We start from the raw sequence: 16,776 nt of genomic DNA, 5'->3' as shown, positions 1-16,776 counted from the left end.
CACAATGAACTAATGCCAAGTCTAAAACCTTTCATAAAAGTCATGAGTCGTGGAGAAAGGACAGCATTACTGAGGACCTTTTTTTTTAGCCTTTAACCTTTTTCTCTTTAGCACGCACCATGTTCCATGCTAGCTGATATCATGCAGCACTGAGAATTCTTGGTAAATTTTTTGGAACAACCGGATCTGCTTTTCTGACTGATGTTTAAAAGTGTTTCACTTCTGCTTGTAAAGCTCAGTAGCTTTGGGAAGGTTAAAGGTTCAGTGTGTAAGATTTGGGGGGATATATTGGCAGATATCAAATATAATATGATAACTATGTTTTCTTTAGTTTCTAATCACCTGAAAATAAGAACTGTTGTGTATTTGTTACCTTAGAATGAGCCATTTTTATCTACATATGTAGCGGGTCTAGGTAGGGTTAATTGCATTTTAGCTTTTTCACATTGGCCACATAGGCTGTAAAAATAATGGAAGTAGCCATTGGTTTGTGGACTGCCGTTCTGAAGCCTCGAGTTCAGCAATTTGGCCATTGCTACCTTGGATACCAGACATGCACATTTTTGGAAAAGAGAGCGGAGCTGTGGAGGAGGAAGGGGGAGCCAGAGAACACTACACATGGCCACCTACCCCGGCAACCTGACTGAACGCTGCACCCAGCTTGCCGTGCTCAGTTGTCGCTAACAAAGTCAGCTTCCACAATTCGAGGTAAACCTTAGAGGTAAGTGTTAAAGTAATCTTAGTAACGTCAGCTAATTGCATACATGTCTACATTTGGCAAATACTACATATAAGAAGAGTAACTTTAACCTTGTAACATTATTGTAGCATTAGGTGAAGTTAACGTTACCGTGTGTAAGTTAGTGTTAAAGTGTGTGGTGTGTGGTTAGCATAACTGCAATAATGTGGTGGTAAACACGTTAGGCGTCTTGATGTGCTAATAGCTCTAAAGTAGTAGACGAACTTAGTTAACGTCACGCTACACAAAACTGTTACTGATTGATGTGTAGTATTCTCCCAGCTATCAGAGTAACGTTACAGTTAAACCTTTAGTGACTGTGTGTGTTAATATTAATGTTCTTTGGATAAGGTCAGTGTTTGTAGGCTATTTTCTTTTGCATGCAAGTCCTGTTCATTTCAGTGTTGATGACAGTTAACAGACATCTGTTGGAATGATTCTTTCTTTCTCTTTCATAAAAGGTAACAATACTGAGTGCTGCATCATTTCATATTCACCCACACAAATCCACAGAAGTGAGTAATAGTTACTTTTCTGTTACTGTTTAGTGTAAAATGATACAACAGACTTTTTTTTTTACATCTAAACTGAGGGAATAGTGTATTTTCAGATAACCATGTGGAGCTCATCTAATACATGTTGTTTCTTTGGTTATTTTTCTCAGTAGCCTACAATATCAGTGTTTCCCCTACTATTATATTACAGGGGCATCGGATGGATAGCCAATAAATGTAAATAAAATGTAAATATACAGATAATTGAAATGTATAAAATGTATCATATGGACATTATTAGAAACTTGGACAACGAGGGGAAGGTCTGCTGCCAATTCATGGATCTAATTTGCCTGACTGACAGGTGCTGCTGTAATGACAGGTGTCATACCTTTTTTGTAGATAATTAAACTGTTATGAATATTTTGTTTCTTGTTAAATCAATAAACAATTGTATTCAATAGGAGGACAAAAAGGAGTTGCAAAACAGCTATCAATCAGAAGAATGGCCATGGCTTTTAAGTGTCAACTGTGCTGCACATAGGCTAGCTCTAGCCTGTAAGGATGCATCTGAAGAGGTGCCTTACATGGCTAGATCCAGAGACCACTTGGAACAGCTGCACCTGTACTTCAGAAACAGTGCAAACCGCTCTGCTTCTCTGAAAGCTGCTGCAGAGGTTCTCGGTGTGTGTGAGCTGAAAGTGAAGGTAAATAAGTTATGCCTAAAATAAACTGACATAGGTCAATACTTGACTTGCATTTCTATTCATTTTTTGAAACCAGCTGTTTTTTCATTCATTGACTAGCAAGTAAAGGACACATGATGGCTCTCCCAACATGAAGCTTTAAAAAGCCTCCTAAGAAACATAACTGCTGTACTGGGTGCCTTGGTAGAGGAAGTAGAGACCCGCAAATGTCCTACTGCTAAGGGACTTTATTAATTACTTGCCACCTATCGCCTCATTGCCACCCTTCACCTGCAAGCTGATGTGCTCCCTCAACTGGCACACCTCTCTAAGCTCTTCCAAAAGGGGGATGCCATGACATGTCATGGCAATTGAAGAACAGGTAACTTAAATAACTCAGCTCAGCTGCTATGTTTTATCTTCATGTTTATTTTGCAGTCAGTGTGCTTATTGTGCCCGCCTGGCCCGCTGTCCATGGGCGCTGGGGGCCTCGCGGCGCCGGGGTCTGGTTGGCGCCACCTCCTAGCCCCTCCCATCCATCCCTCCAGCCCTCGGGCCGGGCCTACACTGGCCTGGCCTCCTAAACCACATTTAGTTCACTCACCACACATTGCACAGTTTTAATGCACCACATACACTCACTCTTCGAGGTGCAGACCACGGATGGATTGGGGGGCTTCATAATGGGGCAGGCTATGGGACAGTGGTGTCCGGTAGCCCTCCATGCTGCCCCCCGGCCCATCCTTATCTGTTCTCCAATTTTAAAGCACCACATACACCTACATCTTGGGGGACAGATGGGAACAGGTTCCAGGTGCCTTATGGCTGCACGGGCTACAGGACAGCAGTGTGCTGTGCGGGCGGGTGGTCGGGGGTGGGGGGGGGATGTCCGCGTCGGGCGGTGGGTGGGCGGGCCCTCCTGTCCCGCCTGTCTGGGGTGTGTCTCTGGCTCTCTGGGGGTGCCGGCCTTCGCCGCCCTGGGTCCTTGGGCCTGCGTGGTGTCCTGCGGCCTCTGCGGCTCCCTGGTCTTGGGGTCTGGGCGCTCCTGCGGTCTTGGGGTGCCATACCGCCCCCCTTCCCCCGCAGGGCTGGCCCTGGACCCTGGTGATGGTTTTCATAAACACATTGGGAGGGTTCAAATACACACATGCATGTTCGATACTTCAGCTCCGTGACGCATCGCAAAGAACCGAGGGGATCACTCCAAAGGGGCCCACTTGCTTCTCAAACCTACCACACCGCGCTGGCAACTCTTCTCTGCAATTGGGCTTTCCCCCTCCACCAAGACTCTCACATTTTTGGTGTTCAGTATAGACTTCTCTTTTGTTTTTGTTTTTCAGTACAGTATAGTAGACATGTATATGTTTATTTTCGATAATCTGCATGGAGCACAACCACCTCAAGGCCACAATACATCAGCTACACTGCCTGTTTCTCCCGTTTTTTTTTTTCGTTTGTTTGTTTATTTGTTTGTTTTTCCTCCTTCTTCTCCGCATGCACTATCACTATATAACTCAGGACTTAAGCACCTGCCCCGTCCCCCTTGCTTGTTTCCTTACTTTCCCCCTGACACACTTTGGTGTATCACGGCCCTCTCTGACTCATATTAGGAGGTTTTTCTAATAAAGGCTGTTAGGCTAGTCTCCAGGGAGGGTGGGTGACGGTCACAACCACGCATTATGGGTATAAAATACTTGACTGCAAGATTAACAGTGCATCAATCTTCACAAGAAGCTTACACCCTTTAGTGGCGCTAAGCTATGAAGACCAATGCAGACAAGTAAAAAAAAAAATAAATAAATATTTGCTGTGATTTGCTGATTTAAGCTATCAGCTATCACTTTTAAAGCCTAACAGTTAATGTATTTGCAGGTCAAGACAAACATCCTTATTTGGCTGCAAGGATCTTGGAACCTGCATGCGGATCTTGATAAATCGGCCAGAAGTTTCTGACTTCCCTTATCAAGAGGCTCTGGAAATGTTCTTCCAGAGGCCCAGAAAGATACACTGCAGTGACAAAAGCTGCACACTTTGTGGATAATTGTCATAAAAAGAAATGTTCCAATGTTTAGTTCAATGTACAGTTCAAATAATTGTTCAGTTGTTATGTTGACTGCTGTCATTAAAGGAAACACATGAACACTATGATTCCTTTAAGTGTTTCTGTAGATGTATGTCCTAAGTTTGTTAATGGTTTTTATGGTGCATGTCTGGTCTAAATTTGAACAACAGCCAACATGCATAGTATTGTAATCATGCAGAAACACATTGATTGCTTTGCTAGAATTTGTAATTAATTACTGGGCTATTTCTATATTAGCTTTAATCAACAACATGAATGATAGAACAAATGTTGCCATTCTTGAACATTTGACAATGAAGGATAAACAACAAATATTAACAGTTTGTGCTTTCTGGTGTGTCCTTTTGGATTTATTACAAAGCATGTGGTCAATCTAAGATAAACCAGACAAGAGTGTTCTGTAGGCACTGAAAAATGCACTCAGTACTGTTAAAAAAGGCATTAAACACTTTTTCAGTTAATTAATTATTAATTAAACTAATGTATATAAGCTGTACATCATTGACATCTTGTAGGTCTTCATCAAATGAAAAAAATGACAGATGTTATGAATTACTGAGCCCAACTGCTTTGAAATTAAAATCTAATTATCAAATCTTCACTACACACAACAGAGTTTGTTTGCCTAATGCATACTCAGTACACATCTATTATAGGAGTCCCATTTTGCTCCTAGGTGCACTTCTGGTTGGCCATTTCCAGCTGTTTCCTAATGAAGACCTTTTTTGATGTCAAATTAGGAAATGCCTTTACCAGTGTAGGTGGTGACTGTGCTATAGTTGATTCCTAACTAAATTCCAGTTTTTAAACATGATGTAAAAGCAATGAATGCAGCTGACAAGCTGCAAACATTTTATGTCAACGTTTTATCCAAGAGCCTACCATTTTAGCAATAATATTAATAAAAATAACAGTCTGGGTTTATGGACTGTCAAATTTGATGTTTGATGTTAACTTAGCTTAACCAAAGACGCATCATCTAGCCAGAATGAAGTTGTTTCTGGAACCATGCTGAAATGTGACATTAATATTTTTTACACATACAACTTAATGTAACCACACACAGTCTCCAACTTTTTAACGTTACATAACCGTTGCTATTCAAGCCTAGAATTAATGTTACTTTCATGTTATGTTGCCCCTATGGCAAGTATATCGCTAACACTTCTGTATTAAGTTTGGACTTCGGGTCTTGCAGGTTAGCAGATGGATAGCAAGACGAGCTAAGCTAACAAGCCAGACAAACAATGATACCTGCTTATTAGCGCCAACATATAAGTAAAATAACAACAGAATGTCACTTACCGATAAACTGGAGCACTGGTGTCTTGGATGGTCAGTTAGTACAATTATCTGTACAGTAAGCCTTACTATTTGTCCGGTATGTGTACAAAACGAAAAATAAAATCTCCGACAGGCTCCGGCCAGGCCGCTCCCACACCTCAAAACACGGTACGGAGGTCAAGTTGAGTGGCCGGCAGTGAGGCCAAGCTGACAGCCTGTCAGTCAAACTGGCCACGCCCTTAATTATGCAGAACTTTAAGCCTTAATAACAATTAAACAAGATCGTTATAAAAAAAAATCACCCCCCATACAGTTGTCATGAATGATGAAATAAGCCAGAGACCAAAACCGTTTTGGCCAGTTGATGAGTACTCATAGCAGGTGCTGGGTGAGCGGCCTGTCTGTAATGTGCCAAACAGCGTAAAAGAAACACTGATTTGTAACTTGATACTGGTTTACAAAATGGTTATGAATCCCCCCACAGGCACGACGAACACAAGTAGTTTTCTAGGAACTGGTTTAATGAAGCCATCCAATCTCCATCACACCGTGAAAACTGTACACAAATAACACAATTGACACAATTAGATATAATAAAATAAAGTAAATTAGACCAGACAAAACGTAGGCTACACACATGTAGCTTGCAATACAGTTTGACCAAATAATAAGAAACAAAAAGTACCTCTTTGGCTGCATGCCATAAAAGAGGGAATTGTCCATGAAACGGGAGGTGATTGTCCTTAATGTCGTTTGTTGTCTCTTGTCTTGTCTGACAACTAACTTATAAACTTTGTAAATAGCCAAATAACCGCAAGGTCATCTGACAGTCCATCAATCATCTCTTCATGTCAGGAAAGAAGAAAGCGGAAGTACGTAACAGGAAAAGAAAGTGAAAGTACGTCTCCAAACAACATGAGACCAGGCTTGTAGACCATGTACATAGGAATAATCAAATTAATCAAATCATGTGTCACTCAAAACTACAATGAAAATACAATTATGTCTCCAATTATATGAAATGTAAACATGTAAATATGTAAATGTAAATAACTATGAATTAACTGTTTATATGAACCAATCATGGAATCAGTTATGCATTAATGAACTATATCAATGAACTGTATGCACCATCATGGATACATTTACACTCCCACCAAATTACACAAACCTAAACAGTATGGAATTTCTCATTGCAGGTATATCATCACAAGATATCTCTCAAAAGGTAAGTTAGATTCAACGGAAAGGTATGTTTACAGGTTAGGTTTTTCAGGTAAACTCACAGGTACCAGGTAAGTAATATGTATTTCAAATGTAAAACAAAATAAAACTTCCTATTTCAGGGGTTAAAGGTAAGTGCTTCGTAGGTAAGTACTAAATAGACTCACTGTAGTGTTCTAGTCTGCTTCTATCAAAGTAACTTGTGTATAGGTCTTTCTAGATACACTGTACTGGTTGTAGCTTTCCCCTTTGCTATCATATGTGGTGTGGCAAACTAGCAGCTTCAGCTTTCTGACCCTACCATCTTGCCCTGGGTAGACTTCAGTGACTCTTGCTAGTTTCCATTCGTTGCGTGGTGTCTGTTCGTCTTGGAGAAGGACGATGTCATTGACTTTAGAGTTCCTTCTGGTTTTACACCATTTCTGTCTCTGTTGCAGGTTGAGAAGATATTCTTTCCTCCATCTGGTCCAAAACTCGTTGGCCAAATACTGGACTCGGTGCCACCTCTTTTGTAGGTAGAGATCTTGCTTAATGAATTGTCCAGGTGGGGGCAGAATTATTGTTAAGTTCATAGTTAGAATGTGGTTCGGGGTTAACGGTTCAGGTCCGGATGGGTCGTTCACACGCTCAGCGGTGAGCGGCCGGCTGTTGATGATGGACATGACTTCGTACAGGTGAGTCCGGAGAGAGGTGCTGTCGAGCCTTTGTGCAGACTGGTCCAGAATGGCAGTCAGGATGCTCCTTATCGTTCTTATCTGCCTCTCCCATATGCCGCCCATGTGACTTGCTGCTGGAGGATTCATGAGAAACTCACATCCTAGAGCCTTCAGTCTCTCTTCATCCATTCCTTTCATGAGTTCAGCAAACTCTCTTCTTGCGCCAATGAAATTGGTTCCTTGGTCACATCTGAGTTGGCGAACGTTTCCTCTGATGGCAATGAATGATCGATGAGTGCATTGATCAATGCGTCGGTTGTCATATCGTCAATCACTTCTATGTGAATGGATCTTGAACATAGACAGGTAAGTATGAGTCCATATCTTTTGAGATCTTTTCTTCCTTCTTTAACGCAGATTGGGCCGAAGCAATCCATTCCAGTGTAGGTGAAAGGTGGAGTTGCTTCCATACGATCTTGAGGTAGGTCACCCATTCTTTGTTCTTCGGTGCGTCGTCTGTACATCCAGCACTTGACACATTTGTAGATATGCGATGAGACAGCGCTGCTGCATCCCAGGATCCATCATCCATTAGCTCTGAGTGTGTTTGTTGTCATTCCACGCCCTTGGTGTTGGATCTTTTTGTGGTGGTGCTTGATAAGTAGGGATGATATGTGGCTTTTCTGTGGAAGTATTGCCGGATGCTTTATGTGCGGATGTAACGCAGCTTGACTTAGACGTCCTCCCACCCTGAGGATCCCGTCTTCGTCCAGGAAAGGGCTTAACTTCTGTAGCTTACTTTCTTCGGTCTTGGCAACTTCCTGCTTTTGCTTGAGTCTTTTGATCTCAACTGGGAATGCTTCTTCTTGAGCTAGCTTAATGATGGCAAGCTCTGCTTCTTTCCTTTCTTCTATACTTGTACTTTCAATGGTGCGTTGCTTCAGACCTTTGTGTTCTTTGGCCATTCGCTGTAATCTTGCTACTGCCTTTACAGCTCTTATCCAGTCTGAGAACTTCTTCAGGTGATCTAATAGAGATCTCTCTTCCTTTGTCTCAGTGTTGCACACGAGAGCCTTGCAAAGTTCAGGATCATCTTCGTTGACTTCTCCCACCTTGCATTCTCTCTGAAGTGGACCTCTTTGCCAAAGAAACTTGGGACCGGTGTACCAGTTTGAGGACTTGAGTTGGTTTGCAGTCAAACCTCGAGAGGCGTGACCCGCGGGGTTGTCCTCAGAAGCAATGTAGGACCACTGTTCAGGCTTTGTACTTGACTTGATTCTTTCGATGCGGTTGGCGACGAAGACTTGAAATCTTCTAGCATCGTTGTTTATGTAGCCAAGAACAACTTTGGAATCTGTCCAGAAGAACTCTTGTAGATCTTGGATTTCGAGCTCATTCCGGAGCATGTCGCTGGTTCGAACCGCAGCGACTGCTGCAGTGAGTTCGAGTCTTGGTATTGTTGTAATTTTTGTTGGAGTAACTCTTGCTTTTCTGATTACGAGACAGCAGTGGACTTCATCAGATTCGTTGATGGATCGCAGGTAGGTACATTCGTTGTATCCTGAGACACTTGCATCCGCGGAGTGGTGAAGTTCGTAGCCTTTGATGTCGCCGAAATCTGGAGGTAAGTAGCATCTCTTGACGTGTGTCTCAGACAGATTGGGTAGGTCTCTGAGCCATGACTCCCACTGAGGTCTTAGGGCTTCTGATAGTTCTTCATCCCGGTCGACTTTGTCTCTGCACATCTGCTGGAGAACTTGCTTCCCAATGAGGACGAAGGGCGCCCCGAACCCCAGGGGGTCATATATGGAGGCTACGGTTGAGAGCACACCTCGTCTTGTCAGTGGATGGGGCTTTACTTGGACTCTGAACTGGAAGGTGTCGGATGTAATGCACCACTCTACTCCAAGAGCTCTCTCCACATGTAGTACTCCGAAGTCCATGTCTTGTTCTTTGACTGCAGCACATTCTTCTTCTGGGATGCTCGCCATGACATTCTTGCTGTGTGAGACAAACTTATGTAGTGTCAGCTTCCCAGTGCTGCAAAGTTCTCTTGACTCTTTGATGAGTTGTATGGCTTTGTCTTCGTTTTCCACACTTGCCAGACCATCGTCCACATAGAAATCTCTTTGGATGAAGCGTCTGGTGTCTTCGCTGAACTGACCTTTTCCTTGTGCTGCCAGATGTTTGAGGCCGAAGTTGGCACAGCCAGGGGACGTGGCTGCCCCAAACAGGTGGACTTTTATTCTGTAGACTGATGGTGCTGTATCCATGCGGCCATTCTCCCACCATAAGAAGCGTAGATAGTCTTGATCCTCCTTTCTTACTTGAAACTGGTGGAACATTCTTTCGACGTCGCACATGACTGCAACGGGGCCCTTTCGGAAGCGGCACAGGACACCAACCAGCGGGTTTGTCAGGTCAGGACCAGTGAGCAGATGGTCGTTGAGGGATGTTTCTTGGAACCGGGCAGAACAGTCAAATACGACACGTATTTTTCCTGGCTTCTGCGGATGATACACTCCGTGATGAGGTATGTACCAAGCCGGGCTGTTGTCGAGTTCTTCCTCAGGGACTCTTTCTGCGTCACCACGGGAGATGATATCTTCCATAAAGGTACGGTAGTCCTTGTAGTAGTTTTCATCTTTCTTGAGTCTTCTTTCAAGACAGTTCAGGCGATGTATCATGCTGATCTTGTTGTTAGGTAGCTCTGGTTGTTCCCTTTTGAACGGCAGGGGCATCTTGTAGTGACCATTCTCCCTTTGTGTGATGTTCTCTTTCAGTTTTGAGAGGAATTTCAGGTCGTCTTGGGAGATGGGATTATCTTCCTTGGCTCTTTCTGAGAAGTCGGACTCGAGGACCTTGACGATTTCTGTAGCGGTCACTTCTTTCACTTTGAGTCGGCTTACATAGTGCACTTCTGTGCAGAAGCTGGTAGAAGACTCCACATCTGGTGTCACTTGTCTCACTTCCATACGATGACTCGTTCCGATGGCATCTCCGTAGAGGTGCGATCTTTTCCTGAAGGTGCTCCAGGTGGGACCAGGCTTTTGCTTTTTCGTTCGTAGGTATGTGAGCTGCTGTTGGCTGGAATGAACTCCCTTGTATAGGCTGGTGGTAGGGAGATCTTCTTTTTTGAGTAGTAGCCACGGACTCGTAGATTGTTCACTCTTTTGGAGTTAACTGTTGAGGTTGCAGTCATCGTATTGAGCTTGAGCTTGATTTGGTCTTTGTTGGCTTTCAACGTGTCAGCAACTTCACTTAGAATAAAGGTCGAGTTGCTTTGAGAGTCCAGCAGCGCATACATGAGGACTTCTTCTGCTGGGCAGATTGTAGATGAGAGCCAGACCAGCAGTATTGCAGAGGTAATTGCGCCAACCTCACCAACGATTGCTCTATGTGCTGTAGCAGCTGTGGTGGGTTCTTCAGGAGGTGTCGATTCAGGTTCCTCTTGACCTTGACTTTGCTTTTCTTTGGTTTGTGTTGGTTTCTTGTCACCTTTGGCTCTATCCGAGTGCAGGCAGGTAGGGTGCTGCTTGTGGCACACGTCACACTCACTTCTACTGCTGCATTTCTTTGAGTGGTGGCCAGGCTTGAGACAACCAAAACACAACTTGTTCTCTTTGACGAAGGTTGTTCTCTCTTGAACTTCCTCTTTCATGAACTTTCTGCATTTGAGTAAGGTGTGTCCATTCTTCTTGCAGAAGACACATGTCATGACCTCTTTTTCATCTGAGCTTGTAGCCAGTACCTTTGCTCCCACAGTCCTGTTCTTTTTGCCTCTTGGGTTCTCCACTTTGCATTGCTTGACTGACTGCAGAGACGTGATGGGGTGACAGGCGATCTTTACTTCTTTCATTAGGAACGCGACGAACTGACTGAAGGTGGGGAAATGGCCGTTCTATTCTTGCATTTCAACAGACTTCCAATTCCACCTAGCCATTAACCAGTCCGGTAGCTTGGAGAGAATCTTCCTGTTCTTCATGAATGTTCATTCAAGATTTCCAGAGCCTTTATGTGAGTCATAGCGGCCTCACAACTGCGGAGAAAATCGACGAAACTTCTGAGCTCGAGGCTGTCCTTAGGTCCCAGCTTGGGCCACGTGTGGAGCTTGTCTCTGTATGACTGTGCGATAGTGAATGGGTTTCCATATCTCTTGTCCAAGAGCTCCCATCGGACGCTGTGCAGAGTAGGAAATAGCCATTGATTGCCTTCTTTGCGTCTTCATCCACATACCTGCGGAGGTAGTAGATCTTCTGATTTTCCTGGATGTTCTTCTGGTCGATCAGTGTTTCAAATGACAGTCTCCAGTCACTGTACATCAATGGATCCCCTTTGAATACTGCAGGTTCAGGGATTGGGATTCTGTTGGTACTCACTGCATCTGTTACAGTCCATAGATGAGTGTTTATTTATTGTATGTGAGTGTTCAATAGTCTTACAGCCAGGGGAAAGAAACTGTCTCTGAATCTGGACGTCCTGCTATGGATGCTGCAGAACCTCCTGCCAGAGGTCAGCATGGAGAACAGTCCACGGTGGGGGTGGGTGAGGTCAGAGGAGATGTGTTGGGCTCTGGTCAGGCAGCACTTATGCCCAATGTCCCGGATAGAGGGGAGCGGGGACCCGATGATTTTCTCCGCTGTCCTCACCACTCTCTGCAGAGACTTCCAGTCAGAGGCCTTACAGTAGGAGCCACTCAAAAGTTCCCCTGTTTCCATGACTGAACCTCGGCAGGTCCACGGCAGGTCCGTGGCAGATCCGTGACGGCTTCGTGCAAGCCTGCCACCTGCTCCGTGGAGTTAATTTAATCCCCCGCGATGACGTAGGAAATGCAGCCCTGAATTGTAACGCCCCTAGAAACCTGTGTGAAAACCAGTTGCAATTCTTCATTTGTCCACGGGGAGGAGCAGTGATTATCACCAAAATACTGTAATATCTGCAGATTTGGGACAGACGGCTTATCAGCTGGTCCATGGCTCCACGGAGCCACTATTTAGCCTAGTAGCATTTTATGACTAGGTCGAATTACAACTACTGTATGCAACCCATATTTTTTAAAATAATATTACCATGTGAAAAGCCAAGAGGACGCTTTCTTTTTATCTTTCAAAACCTATACTTGTCCCTGTGTTTCCCATTAATTAGGCTACCCCCGTGTAATTAAACTCCATCTCATTTACCGTGCTTTGTGTGACTTTTTTGCTGTGTTATCATGATTCAAACTGAGGTATTTGGAGAAGATCCAAGAAATAAATAACATCGATCCGTACGCGCTACCTGCAGCTGGAGCAGGGAGACGTGTTGCCACCCTGCACCTACATGCAGTTGGTTCACTACTTAGTTTTCGGCATTAGTTACTATACAGGAATTTAAAAGCCTGAAATCACTGGACAGTCCCACTAAGACATGGCATAATGGTTACGTGTGTTCTGTGTGTAAAAGGCAGCCGTGGACCACACTTTGCCACGATGACACACACTCACTCACTCACAAGGTGAAACAACCTGATCTCACAGAAATACGTGAAATGACCACGACCTCTTAACACCGCATTCCGTGGTGGCAGCACGTAATGAGCTAAAATTACGTGCCGGTACCATGGAAACAATGCCAATGTAAAGTCAATTAGGATCCTTTTTCATTGTGGACACAGGGATTCCCTGATTCCATAACGTCACGTCAACCTCGTTTTCCTCAATGATATCTTTAACATTCCTGTATACACACAAAAACACGGAAGCGTCCTTGATAACTCAACAATATGACAGGTTAATGTCAAGGCCATAAAATAAAATAAATGTATTTTGCCAGCAGATAGCGTAGGGCTTTAAGAGCATTGTGCTGTGGGTGGATGGGGCGCGTTCCACTACTGTTTTGCAGCTGCTGTCTGCCGTCTGTGGGCTTCATTCCATTTCAGATTGCCGTCCGTCTGCCGTAACCGAATCCAAACGCCACTAATAAATAAATAAATAAGAAGAAAAAAATAAGGCTGAGCACGGAAGAACCAGAGAGGAAACACCATCACATGGAGCCGTCTATGGAGCTACATTAGGGTCAAATGTTTTGTACTTGAAAAAATAAAATTTGAAACTGAAAATTCATGTGTTGATCTTGAATTTTGAAAAATACAACAATGTATTCAAAATAAAAATAAGTATATGAAACGTTTTTTCAGGTTAAATATAATTTTGATTCACTATGGTAATTCTTTTGAATGAATAATTTATTTTCACTTCCATATATATTTTAACATTTGAGGTCTTATTTTTTTCAGTTGCATGATTTATCTTTTCAGATTCAGATCTTATTTTTTACAGTTTCAAATCTTATTTTTTCACTTTCAAATCTTTTTTTCCCTTTCAGATCTTTTTTTTTTTTTTTCAGTTTCAAATCTGTTTTTTGAGTTTCAGACTTTTGACCCTGATGTGGTGTGGGGGGCGTGGTATCAACTGAGAGGGGTGTGGAATCATGAGTGACAGTGCCTTCAGGGAACGTAGGAACTAAAAAAATTCTGGCTCAACACTTACATACACCATATTCATGTGACTGGCAGTGTAAAAATTGATGACAGTGACAAACTTCCATTTAGAAATCTGTTTTAGACAGTAGGCTGAGTACCAATTGCGGTATAAGAGCGATAAATTATGCCAGATTTTGCAGATCAACAGCAACATTTTAGTTGCTGATATGTCCGATTTCCACATAGCACTGTGAACGCAGTGTACTGTCTGTTTTGCTTGCATGATGGCGTCCGGTTGGTCGGGTCAATCTGCTGGAGCCCATACATCCAGCACACAGGTGAGAAATGTTAACTAAGCTTTGGGAAATCATAACAAGTATTAAGGGGTCGTTTTTGTGACAACATACATTTTCACAGCTCCATAGTCACAGCCCTGTTGATGCTTCCACATCCAGACGTGTCCCCTGGATGAAACCTTTGAGCTTGGGGAAAAGGAAACAATCCTAAAACACCTCCCTACTCACCTGGTGCCACAAAAATCACCTGGAGCCAGGTCAGGTGAGTAGGGAGGTGTTTTAGGATTGTTTCCTTTTCCCCAGGCTCAAAGGTTTCATCCAGGGGACACATTTACTGGACGAGGAAGCATGAACAGGGCCGTGATGATGGAGCTGTGGACAATCACACTTTCCAGCTCTGACAAATTCGCCACTTAAAAGACGTCACAAAAAAAGTATGTTGTCACAAAAACGACCCCTTAATATTTGTTATGATTTCCCAAAACTTAATTAACATTTCATACCTGGTGCTGGATGTACAGGCTCCAGCAGGTTGATCCGACCGACCTGACGCCATCATCGCAAAGTGGACACTACGCTGCGTTCACAGTGCTATGTGGAAATCGGACATATCAGCACTTAAAATGTGGCTGTTGAACTGCAAAATCTGGCATAATTTATCACTCTTATACCGCAATTGGTGCTCAGTACTGTCTAAAACATATCCCCCCCCCCCCCCCCGCCAAATCAGGGTCAAAAGTCTGAAACTCAAAAAACAGATTTGAAACTGAGAAAAAAAGATCTGAAAGTAAAAAAAAGATCTGAAAGTGAAAAAATAAGATTTGAAACTGTAAAAAATAAGATCTGAATCTGAAAAGATAAAACATGCAACTGAAAAAAATAAAAAAATAAGACCTCAAATGTTAAAATATATATGGAAGTGAAAAGTGAAAAAAAATTATTCATTCAAAATAATTACCAAAGTGAATCAAAATTATATTTAACCTGAAAAAACGTTTCACATACTTATTTTTATTTTGAATACATTGTTGTATTTTTCAAAATTCAAGATCAACACATGAATTTTCAGTTTCAAATTTTATTTTTTCAAGTACAAAACATTTGACCCTAATGTAGCTCCACAGATGTCCGCCCCCGGCAACCCAGCCACCCTCCACTCCACCAGGGGAAAGCGCACCCCAGGCCAGCGCCACAGAACCAACGGCCGCCGCACCTGGCGCACACGGCTCCCACTGAGGAAACACTGGATTTAAGAACTAAACTATGATAAATGACATAAAATATTAAGACGTAGGCCTAACATAAAATAAATTCATTATTAAATCAATTAAAACATAAAGCCTACAGTAGATATAAAAGTAGAGCATGCTAAAAGTAAATACAATAATAGGCTAAATAGTATCTAAGCAATAATTAAGTGTACTCGTACTCGTACTCGTACTCGTTGTCCTCCGCTTATCCGGGTCCGGGTCGCGGGGGCAGCAGCCTCAGCAAAGAAGCCCAGACAGTCCTCTCCCCCGCCACTTCCGTCAGCTCTTCCGCGGGAACCCCGAGGCGTTCCCAGGCCAGCCGGGTGATGTAGTCCCTCCAGCGTGTTCTGGGGTGGACCCGAGGTCTCCTCCCGGTTGGACATGCCCGAAACACCTCCCAAGGGAGGCGTCCGGAAGGCATCCTTACCAGATGCCCAAACCATCTCAACTGGCTCCTCTCGATGTGGAGGAGCAGCGGCTCTACTCTGAGTCCCTCCCGGATGTCTGAGCTCCTCACCCAATCCCTAAGGCTGAGCCCAGCCACCCTGTGGAGGAAACTCATTTCGGCCGCTTGTACTCGCGATCTCATTCTTTCGGTCACTACCCAGAACTCGTGACCATAGGTGAGGGTTGGAACGTAGATCGACTGGTAAATTGAGAGCTTCGCTTTCTGGCTAAGCTCCCTCTTCACCACAACGGACCGGTTAAGTGCCTGCATCACTGCTGACGCCGCCCCAATCCGCCTGTCAATCTCCCGCTCCATCCTACCCTCACTCGTGAACAAGATCCCGAGATACTTAAACTCCTCCACCTGAGGAAGGACCTCCCCCCTGACCTGGAGTGGGCAATCCACCCTTTTCCGGCTGAGGACCATGGCCTCAGACTTGGAGGTGCTGATTCTCATCCCAGCCGCTTCACACTCGGCTGCGAACCGCCCCAGCGAGAGCTGGAGGTCACTGTTCGATGGAGCTAGGAGGACCACGTCATCCGCATAATTAAGTGTCTAAACAATAATAAATATTATCTAAGTTATCTATTAGGCTACCATTCCACTCTGTAAATAGATTTTAAAATTTCAATATAATTTTAATATTGTTTTTGCTTATTTCATTATTGTTATTATTGGTTTACTTTTTAGTAGTATTGTATTGTCTGAAGATGACTCATGTTAGTAACTATCTACAGTAAAAAAGAAACAAACAAGCAAAGAAACAAATAAAACTCATTTTATACACGGGGCCTTCAAAGTGCTCTCTGAAACTACACCTGGCCTGGCTTGTGTCCAAAAAATGAAAAAATCAAAACTTTGTCGTCGAGCTAAACCAAATACATGATTGGAAAGGTCTCAACCTGGAGAGTAACATAGGTCAGTATGATAATTCTACATGGCTCCTGCTTTCAGCCATTCACCTTTGAACCTTGACCTCAGTGCATGTTTGAGGGCTTATAACTCAACAACGAAAGGGGGTACAGACATGGGACCACCTGTTATAGAGAGCTCTTGACCTCAGCTATCATGTGAGTGTAGTCAACAACTGTGGGTGCTGTCAGATATGGGTAAATATGAATAAAAATAATTTTCACCCATTTAGAAATTAGATATT

At 43.5% G+C, this 16,776-nt stretch overlaps 1 long non-coding RNA gene across 1 annotated transcript; it reads left to right on the top strand.

Annotated features, from left to right (window-relative positions):
- Positions 1-65: 65 nt before the first annotated feature.
- On the top strand, positions 66-4,064 carry LOC144459161 (uncharacterized). The gene is made up of 5 exons (XR_013488317.1): positions 66-721; positions 1,201-1,254; positions 1,698-1,940; positions 2,040-2,301; positions 3,792-4,064. It is a non-coding gene; the product is annotated as an uncharacterized LOC144459161 (long non-coding RNA).
- Positions 4,065-16,776: the final 12,712 nt, after the last annotated feature.

Source organism: Epinephelus lanceolatus, chromosome 2, assembly GCF_041903045.1.
Source record: "Epinephelus lanceolatus isolate andai-2023 chromosome 2, ASM4190304v1, whole genome shotgun sequence".
Taxonomy (NCBI): Eukaryota; Metazoa; Chordata; class Actinopteri; order Perciformes; family Serranidae; genus Epinephelus; species Epinephelus lanceolatus.
The sequence above is the reverse complement of the archived record's forward strand: the minus strand, read 5'-3'. Positions and strand labels throughout refer to the sequence as shown.